This window comes from Berghia stephanieae, chromosome 5, assembly GCF_034508935.2.
Source record: "Berghia stephanieae isolate SIO BIC M18660-M18661 chromosome 5, UCSD_Bste_1.3, whole genome shotgun sequence".
NCBI classification, from domain to species: domain Eukaryota; kingdom Metazoa; phylum Mollusca; class Gastropoda; order Nudibranchia; family Aeolidiidae; genus Berghia; species Berghia stephanieae.
Window position 1 is genome coordinate 70,597,255 of NC_088364.1, and position 10,221 is coordinate 70,607,475.

Below are 10,221 nucleotides of genomic sequence, written 5' to 3' on the forward strand. Positions count from 1 at the left end.
TTTTTCATAATATTTTCCTGAAAAATTGTGTACATAAATTTCAATAAATAGATTTCCATGGAGTAAAATTTTTGACTCGCATCATTTATAGTCTGGCAGCTACAGGTTTCAAAATTTTTCAAGGTTTTTTTTTCTTTTCTCACAGCAAATTTTTGTATATAAAGCACTTTGAGCAAAATAATAAAATAATTATATAGCGTGGTCAAGCACTGTATAGATATACACACATTATCTATCCTCCTGATCATAATGAACATAACTATTGGCATAATAAAAGCTCTATAAAAGGATGAGATTAAAAAATACACACACACACACACACACACATACACTTTTATTTTTGTTTAAATACAAAGCTGTTCCAATTCTAAATTTACAAAACCAACTCAGAAACAATATCATGGTGACTATGGCAAACCAATTAGACTAGACTTCACAATTTTGTTGGGAATTAAATTCTCGTAAAATTGAACATAAAATCGGGAAGAGGGTGAGGGGGGGGGGGGGGGGGGGGGGGGGAGAGAGAGAAATAAAAAAATATATACTGTTGTAATATTAAAACAAGATTCAGAATTCAAGATTAATTCATGTTTATGAAGAGGTTTTTAAAAAGAACTTGAAAGCTGATTCTTGTTAAAATACAGAAATAGATACAATGGAATCCTGATAAAGCCAACACTGCTGGACAGAGAAAGATTGGTTGGCATTAAGCAGAGGTTGACTTAATACGGATTCCACTGTATTCTGCATGTCATAGTCAACGAGCATAGAATCTGTAAAAGAATCAGGGTGTCAAAACGAAAACTGTATAACATCAAACCTAGAGATGATAAATGATTTTCATCTAGATAAGTAAAGCTTCAGTATATTAACAAAACGTCTTTTTAAAAAAATTCAACTCAAAACGTTTTGATTTCATGTATCAACATAACCCCTAATCTGTCAACAGTCTTAAACTTAAACACTAAACTTCTTGGAATCAACTTCTTAAAAGTCTTTAAAATTTTGACAAATTGGGTGTCATCTTAATCTAACAAACCATAGGGTCAAAGTTGTCTGGCCAGATTTTTTTAAAGGGTATCTTTTCTAAGTACAGCAGAGACGTGGTGTAGTTTTCAACAACAAAAAATGTATAGCAAAATAAAGGGAGTAAAAATTACTCTTGTAAAAGATACAAAACAAAGCAAACGCCGTTTTGGCATTTGGCCTTCCTCAGGTAAACAAGAAAAGGAAATATGTTATATTACATTGGAATTATATCATTACAGGTTAAAAAAATGTGTGTGTGTGTGTGTGTGTGTGTGTGTGTGTGTATATGCCTACCTGAAGGCCAAAGGCCAAAACGTCCTTTACTTTGTTTTGTATCTTGTTTATACGAGTCATTTTTACTCCCTTTATTTTACTTTACATTTTATTGACTCATTTAGGCACCTCTAGAGATTGTAGTTTTCAAACTTGGAAGCAGATCCACTGGTCAGGACAGACCATGCCGTCTTTAACTCTTTCGAGTTCATGTGCATGGAAAATCAAACAAATTTGTTCGATTTTCCATGAGGGTGAACTCGAGAGAGTTAAGCAAGTTTCAGACTCAAGCATGCTAAATAACTCCTACCAATTTTTTGCTATAAACTAACACAAGTTAAGCATGGTAACTTCAGCTTCAGGCATGCTTCATTACAAGACTGATTCTGATTGTTAATTGTTATTATTATCGACTCTCTTTCATGGACTGGTGAATTCATGGGCATTGAAATTGTCCAAAATACACTGGAAAGGAAGCAAATTTGAGAGGGTGTGGAAGTGGAGAAAGGCGACAGAGGGGTAGTGACAACCAAAATGCCTTCTTCCTCGGACCTGTTGCACAGCTTGATTTCTATTAGTGTTGTTGTGAAATCAACTGGTCTCGCATCTCAAACTAAAGTCGAAGCAATTAAAAGAGCTGTGCATTACAGGATTGTTTCAGATCGCAAGCAAAGCTCAATTACTGAATTATTTTTCATCAAAATAAGACATACCTCCTCAACATCAAGATTCTCCCCTATAACTATATCCCTGTTTTACAAATTGGGTGGTTTTATTTCATTTTTACCATCCATGATGATGTATAATGAAAATGAAAATAAAACAAAACAAAATCACATAACCTCACTACTGAGGGTAACGATAAATAATACAATAACATAACATGTTGGGCAATCACGACTAACAAAGGAAAATAACTCATGAAAATCTTTGCCTTGCGTCTACTTCAAACTCGAGCATGTTTCGGCATTAAACACGCCTCAACCTTCTCCCGATGACTGTGCTTAAATGCGGAATGGACTGTAACACGAAGTGATTTTAATCAATTTTGATTTAAAATCAGTATAAAAAATCCAAACTTCTCACATCTGCATCAGATCAGAGAAAAACCAGATGACAAAAAGAGATTTTATATTTAAAATATCAGGGACATGACATTTTACTTTGCCACCCCTAAAGAATTATCCTCTCTTATTAATAAAATGTAAAATGTCACCATAAGTGTTATACTTCTGGCTATACATTCATTTTTCACCACCTAAACAGGTCAGACATATGAATACCATTTTGGAGCGATGGGTCAGAAATAAGCTGAACATGGAACTGAACACAAAAATGATCTGTAGAACCGGTTGGCTGCTAATATTATATTTACAATATATACACACATACTCCAATCATTAAAGAAAATAAAACAGGAAATGGCTTGGTAGGGGACAAGTTAAAAAAACAAAATTTCATATAATATTTTAGTTGACTGACTCATGCATTCACCAATAATCTCTTTATTCATTAGCCCAACAGCTGTCGAGGCTGATTTAAAGTCGACCCAATAAATGACTTTTGTCAAGATATCACTGTCATTGTCATTTCCATCGGTGTCAGCTATAAATTAGTAACTGTAATGGGGCTAACTTCTGGAGAAGTTAGAGTAGCATCATGGTTGTTAATCTCTCGCAAAAAGGAAACAACCGTCAAATTCTGTCAAAAGGTGGGTTTTGTGTTTGTTTTTTAAGAACATCAACTCGGCCACCTGTTGGGTTAATTCGCCTAACCATTTATTCATCCACTACTTCTTTAAATAATCAATTGAGAAAGTAAATTTCTGGAAAGGTTAACATTTTGTGAGACACAAGAAAGTACATATCTGGATCAGAGGCCATTTCAGAGCCAGTAAAAAGAAAGATAATTCGGGAAAAGTTGGAGATTTGAAGTTCAAAGCACCATAGAAAAAAGGAAGACAAAGGGGACTGGTTCAAATAAGGAGCAGAGGTTTCCATGAGCAATTTATCGATGAGCCTGTTTTAGTATTATCTACAAGTCCCATCCAGGCACAAGCAAAGGATCAATCTATGTAGGATACTCTTAAATGTTTCCAAAGAACAATATTATTCAAAAATAAAAATGGTAAGAGTACATTATTGAGATGAGTCACAAGAAAAATATATCACTAAAAAAAAATTAAAAAGAAAGAACTATATTTTGAACTACATTCATCTCAGGTAAGGATTCCTGCCATGATCAGGAAAAGAAACGTATTTAAATCCAGGATGATGAGAGCAACATGGAAAGGAATGCAGATATAGGGCGATAGATGACACAGCAATAGTGACCTCTTCTTCTACCATGGGAGGTCAAAAGACCCCATCCAAGTAATCAGTTTCAAAACACTATGCGTGTTGAAATGATAATAAGTTAACAAGAGTATTGTTTGTTTTAAAGAGTGTTACGTTGCTTGCAACACATTAAGGTCATATCGGCACCAGTAAAATGGAAAACAAAATGGGATAGTCAAAAGTTCTAGAATTACAATTAAACCACTCAAGAAAAAGTAAGACAGAGAGGAATTGGTTCAAATAGGGAACAGATGTAGATTCCAAGAGCACAATATCATTGTACTTAGTTTGAGATCACCTAAATGTCTCATCATGACTCAGCACAGGTCCCCACGAAGAGGAACACACTCAACAGTTTACAAATCAAATATATGTAAAACTAAAAATAATACAGGGCATAACAACAGAGAGATGATTTACAAGACAAAAATAAATACAATCTCCCAAAACTCCAACTATATATTTGACTGTTTCCTCCTCAGCTTGGGTATCCGGTCTTGGCCAGGACAAAACCAAGTATGTAATCTCATTTCAAGACAAAGACAGAAAGCATGTTGGAAAATAGATATAGGGGGATAGAAGACACAGTCAGTAAGTGTCTCCCTGCCCACTATGAGAGTAACAAGAGTGGCTAATAAATAAATAAATGTATTCAAAAGAAACTGATATTTAACTCATATGGGGGAATTAATATGCCAGGTATTTCACACGCAATTTGTATTTCGTGCCAGTATTCCACGAATTGGCATCAAATTGTTTGCAATGCTCGGTCCTTTACTGTATATATTTGCAGACTTATTATATAATGAGATCAAATTCACCATTCACAAAGGGCATTGGGGTATTGAAAAATGGATTGTATTTCTGTGCAAAAGCCATACTCATTGTAGAATATTTTTTTCCATAATATAAAACAATACAAAAAGTTATAAATGAGTCTCTTTTGAATCATGAACAGCTTTCAAGTGCAATGTTTAACTAATTCATGTTAGAAACTGTAGATGATAACCTGTCAAAGTGATACGAAGCTGCTAGAATCTTGGACTGTAAAAAGTAAAAAACAGAAATGAATATAACAGCGTCAAAAACTAACAAAATACCAAATATTTCCCTGATATCTATCTGATTTATAAGAGATGTATTTATATTTTTATCGCTTTTCTTATTGACTGAAGAAGAGTTTTTTACCCGAAATGTTCCGTGTTTGGTATTTTGTTCTATTTTGAAGCTGTTATATTCACTTTTGTTTATAATGATAATTGGTATACACTTTATTCATGCATCAAACTCAAATATCTTGTTCAGTATGACTTTGAAAGAGAGGTTGGGGAATGTATAGCACAAAAATATTTTCAAAGACAAAACGAACGACAAACAAATTTATTCAAAATAATAAATAAGGACCAAACAATACATATTCGGTCTTAAATTCCCTGATAATGATAATGATATAAAAAACATGTTGATTTATTTTACGAAGATTAAAATTAAACAATCTTTTCCAAAGACACTAAAAAAACGTTTTTTTAATTCCGAGGATATACAATTTTTTTTTTTAAATATATTTATAATGGTAATTCTGAGACTGAAAGCAATAAAAAGTAGCAAATCCGATCCAAATTGTCCTTGACTTTGTTAAAGACAAATATAGAAATAAATCAAATTTTCAAATAATAATAATATAGAGTGAAGCTACAAATGAAATGATATTTCAAAACCTTTTGTAATTGGGCCTCCTCCTCCTTCTTTATAAAAAAAATATTAAAAAATGAAGGTCTTATACTTATATCCACTCTCCATGATTAGTCAAATCAAGGCAACAACAAAAAAAAAAAAATAAGCAACAACAAAAAACAAACAAACAAAACCAAAAAAAAAAAAACTTTGTCAGGCATAACACACTTGGAATTGAAAAAAAAAAAAAGAAGAAAAGAAATACTGTTATGTGTAGAGATTATGGGAAGGGGGAGGAGGACCCCTGTATGTGTGCGAATGTGTGTGTGTGTGTATTCATAGCTAAAAAAGAACAACAAAACAATGCATCTAAAAGCAAACAGCAATCAACAAAGGCATTTTGTTAGGCTACAAACTTTAAATAATAAATGGAAGGTCTGTAAGAAGGATCCTACAATGTCCGACCAACCACTTTGAAAATAGGACTGAAACATATCTTGTATGCATGATCCAATAGCTCCAACCCACGTTAAGATATACGATTTGTCATCACTCTGGATCTTTTGTTTAGGCTGACATTCTATTTGTGGTCGTGTAAAAGTGTCATACACAACAATAAGCACAATATATATAACACTACTCATCACCCAAATTACTAACAGTAGTCAAACTAATAAATAGAGGTGCCTAAATGAGCCAATAAAATGGAGATAAAGATAAAGGGAGTAAATCTGACTCATGAATGAACAACACAAAACAAACAATGTTTCGGCCCTTGGCCTTTTTCAAGTAAATACAGAATACATTATACAGTATTCTGTGTTTACTTGAAAAAGGCCAAGGGCCAAAACGTTGTTTGTTTTGTGTTGTTCATTCATGAGTCAGATTTACTACCTTTATCTTTATCTCCATTACTAACAGTAAGCAGACACATCTGAACAAACAGTTAACCATAAACGAATCGCCAAACCACGGACACCTCACTTTATTCATGTCAGTGTCGACGGATGAAAATACAGGGGCATTGAAACAACTGTTTCTACTAACATTGTGTTTTCTTCAACTTATAATATGAGGTGATCTGGCAAAACCCATCAGATGTAGGTAAAATTCGAATCCCATATCATTACAGTTAATGCAGTTTGAATTTTGTAAATAGCTTAATTAGGGCAAAAGTTATTCAAATTTGAAAGGAAAATATTAAAATGGAGAAAACTTCTTTTAAAGACAAGACATAGAGTACATATTTAATACAAATTGTTAAAATACAGTTACATTATTATCACAATAGCACTCCCACACAACAAGCATACTCAAACATTTTTATAAAAGTCAATCTGTTAACCAGTGATCTTGACTTTATTTCCCCCTGTTTGGCCCTTCTTGACTCTGTGACGTGATACTTTAAGAGGTGGGCATGTAAGGCTTCATCCTCACTGTCCAATTGCTCTCACAGTACTATTAGTTAGGATGTCATTTGTGACTTTTATTATCGTTTTCAGACATTGATATTGACTTTTGGATATCTTATATTGCAAATTAGGATATAAAATTGAACGAAAAATGCGACAAGCATGATTTTATATTTCAAACAGGAAAGTAATTGGAATGTGGAACTATTGCTTATCGCGGTTACTGTATATATGCGCAATTGTTTTGCTGACTCAGTGGTAGCTTGTATTCATGCACACTTATTAGTTTTGAAAGAACTATGACAAAAAGAATTATATATATATATAAATGTTTGGGGGTGGTAAAAATTTCGGTTCGAAATCATCTACCTCAGAGGCAGATTGCAGGTCAACTTCGAAAGTATTTTGCAACAACAGAGCTCTGAAATTGTTTGTTATTTAATCAATTATAAGCTTCAAATCGTAAAATCCTTTAGTAGTTAGATGGATACTAAGAACAATGAAGTGAAAAAAATGAAAATTATGCAGACAACGATTTTTCAACTTTATTCGTTCATATTTCAAAACTAGCTTGGATGACATCGGACGGGTTTTGCCAAATCACCTCACTTATTGGGTTTCTCACAATATATCTATACACCTTTGCAATAATTTATTAATTAATTATAAAAATAATCTTGTTAGGTAACATCAGTGAATTGATGAAAATTCTCATGTTGACAAATTGAGCCTGTGTAGTCTTAAAACAAGTATACATAACAGATTACAATGTTTTACCAATGAAACTGACAATTTTTTTTTTTTTAAAGCAAGAAAAATTACATGGCTAGGCTTGATTAACATTTGTGGAGTCATGACCACCGACTGGAAGAAGGATGGGCAATTATTTGAAATGTCAAAATATGGAATGATTCTGACACCCACACCCATACACACACACACACATGTAAAACATAAAAAGAGAAAGAGAGTGATTGTGGGTTTTACTTTACTTGCGACACTTTTTGTTCAAACAGGAACAGAGAAATTGAAGACAAAGGAGGCTAGTTTAGAAGCAGACCAAAGAGCGAACCATCTGTACTTCTAGTTTCAGTTCCACCTTGTCAGAAACAGAGGATCTTGTCAGATGAAGGCCACTCAGATGGGGAGGAGTGGGGAGTGTATGTTCTTAAGGGTGTTAAGGCGCTTGCGACGTAGATCTTTTCAGTAAAAGGAAGAAAATGGGATAGTAAAACAATTTTAGATTTACAATTGAAAGCGCAAGAGAAAAAGTAAGACAACAGGGAATAGTTCACATAGGGAACAGATGAAGATTCTAGGAATACATAATTTGAGATCATTTAAAGTCTCCTCAAGACATGAAGCACAGGATCCCACTAAGAGGAATACATTCAAATGTTTACATTATACATTCAAAATAAAAATTATAACAGTACACAACAGAGAGATTATTTAGAAGGAAAAAATATTATCTCCCAAACACTACAACTATACATTCGACTGTTTCACTCCCATCCAAGAATTCTGGCCAGGGAAAGGACAAAACTAAGTAATTTTATTCCAAGACAAAGACAGAATGCAACTCAGAAAACAGATCCAAGGGGATAGAAAACAGAGAAAGTGACCTCCATCCCACCGTGGGAAGTCAAAAGATCCCATCCAGGGGGAGGGGGGGAGAGAGAGAGAGAGAGAGAGGGAGAGAGAGAGAGCTGAATTTGAAAACGGTATAAGTTGTCAATTACTATTTAAAGATGTCAGAAAAGTAATACAAGAGTAAAGAGAAATACAAAGAGGGGACCCAATATTATCTTGCAACTGGCTTTAAAACCATTTCAATATTCATCTACACAACATTGTAAAAAGAGCAATTTACTCTTTTTATTCTATATACGAGGAATGAAAAATGATAAATAGAATACACTCTATATATATTAGTGCGGGGCGGTCCTTGGCAAGCTTAAGGACCACGGTCCTACGGTCCTTGGGAAATGAAGACCGCAAGGACCGGTCTCTAGACCGGTCCGTTCATTCTTGAACCGTTAAAGACCGCTACACGATGAAAACCATGGCCTACAGGAGTAAAACACACGGAGTAGTCACACTCATTTCAAATTGTAACCTAATTAGAGAAGAGGGGTGATGCCTTCTTTATTTGCTCACCGTACTTCATTGTTACTTCGATAATTTAATAAAATTTGAAATTTATCCCCATTAACGGAGATAATGGCATCGCCCAAGGCGTTGATCGAGTTGTTCGTGGCGTTGATACACACACGCAACTCCTACCCCCCCCCCCCCCCCCCCCCCCCCCCCCCCACACACACATACACATTAGAGGGCAGCGAGCATTGAAGAGTAAGAGAGAGACGTGAAGTTATAATAAGAGGGGGTGGATGAGGTGATAAGAGGGGTCGATGGTGACTTTTCGCCAGATCTAACAAACTCAGCTACCCATTCATTGCTGAGTAGACAGGGATTCAGAAAAAAATCGACTGCACCCGGGATCGATCTCTGGCCCTTTGCGTATAAAGAGAGTGCTCTATCAACTGAGCTATCGGGGTCCCCAAATATTCTATTGGACCTTTTAAAAATACAGACGTTATAACTGGGTTTTTTTTGGACGGAAGAAACTAATGAAACTCATATTACTTGATTAGTTAAAACACCAAACGAAATTTTAATATTATTGTATTATTTTAAATGACAACAATGCGATAGAAAGGAGTGGCGACAAGAGATGGACAAAAGAAAACAAAAAATCAGACTTGCAACTTGCTAGGTTCGACACACACACACACACACACACACATCTTTAGTAGTCACATACATTTCAAACAATAACCCATTAGAGAAGAGGGGTCATGCCTTCATCATAGATCATTGTCATTGCGATCATTATGGTGTAGTAAATTTTGAAATTTACCCCGTATAATGGAATCGTCCAAGGCGTGCGCCTCCTGTTCCCCCCATCTCACACACGAAAGGGCGGTTTGCGGAGTGGAGGGAGGTGGTCGTCTGCCTCTATGGTCGTCTGTGTCGTTTAGTGTATGGCAAAGGGGGGTGGGTGCGATTAATTAAGTGGGATGGGTGGTGATTGGTGGAAGATAGGCAAAGGACCGAGGCAACGAATCGCTGGGGAAGTAGTATGGCGCGAGACGTTGAAAGGTGATAAGAAGTGAGGACCGCCGGCGGTCTTCCTCTTTGGGACTGGACCACGGTTCACAGCTAAAAGACCGTGGGACCGGTCCTCGGTCCGGTCCTCAGCGCGGCACTAATATATATATACATATATATATATATATATATATATATATATATATATATATATATATATATATATTATATATATATATATATATATATATATATATATATATATATATATATATATATATATATATATATATGTATGTATGTATGTATGTGAGACATATTATTGTGAAAAGTGGAGAGGGCAGTACATGGGATACAGTTTAATGACCCGTTTCTATCTGTTT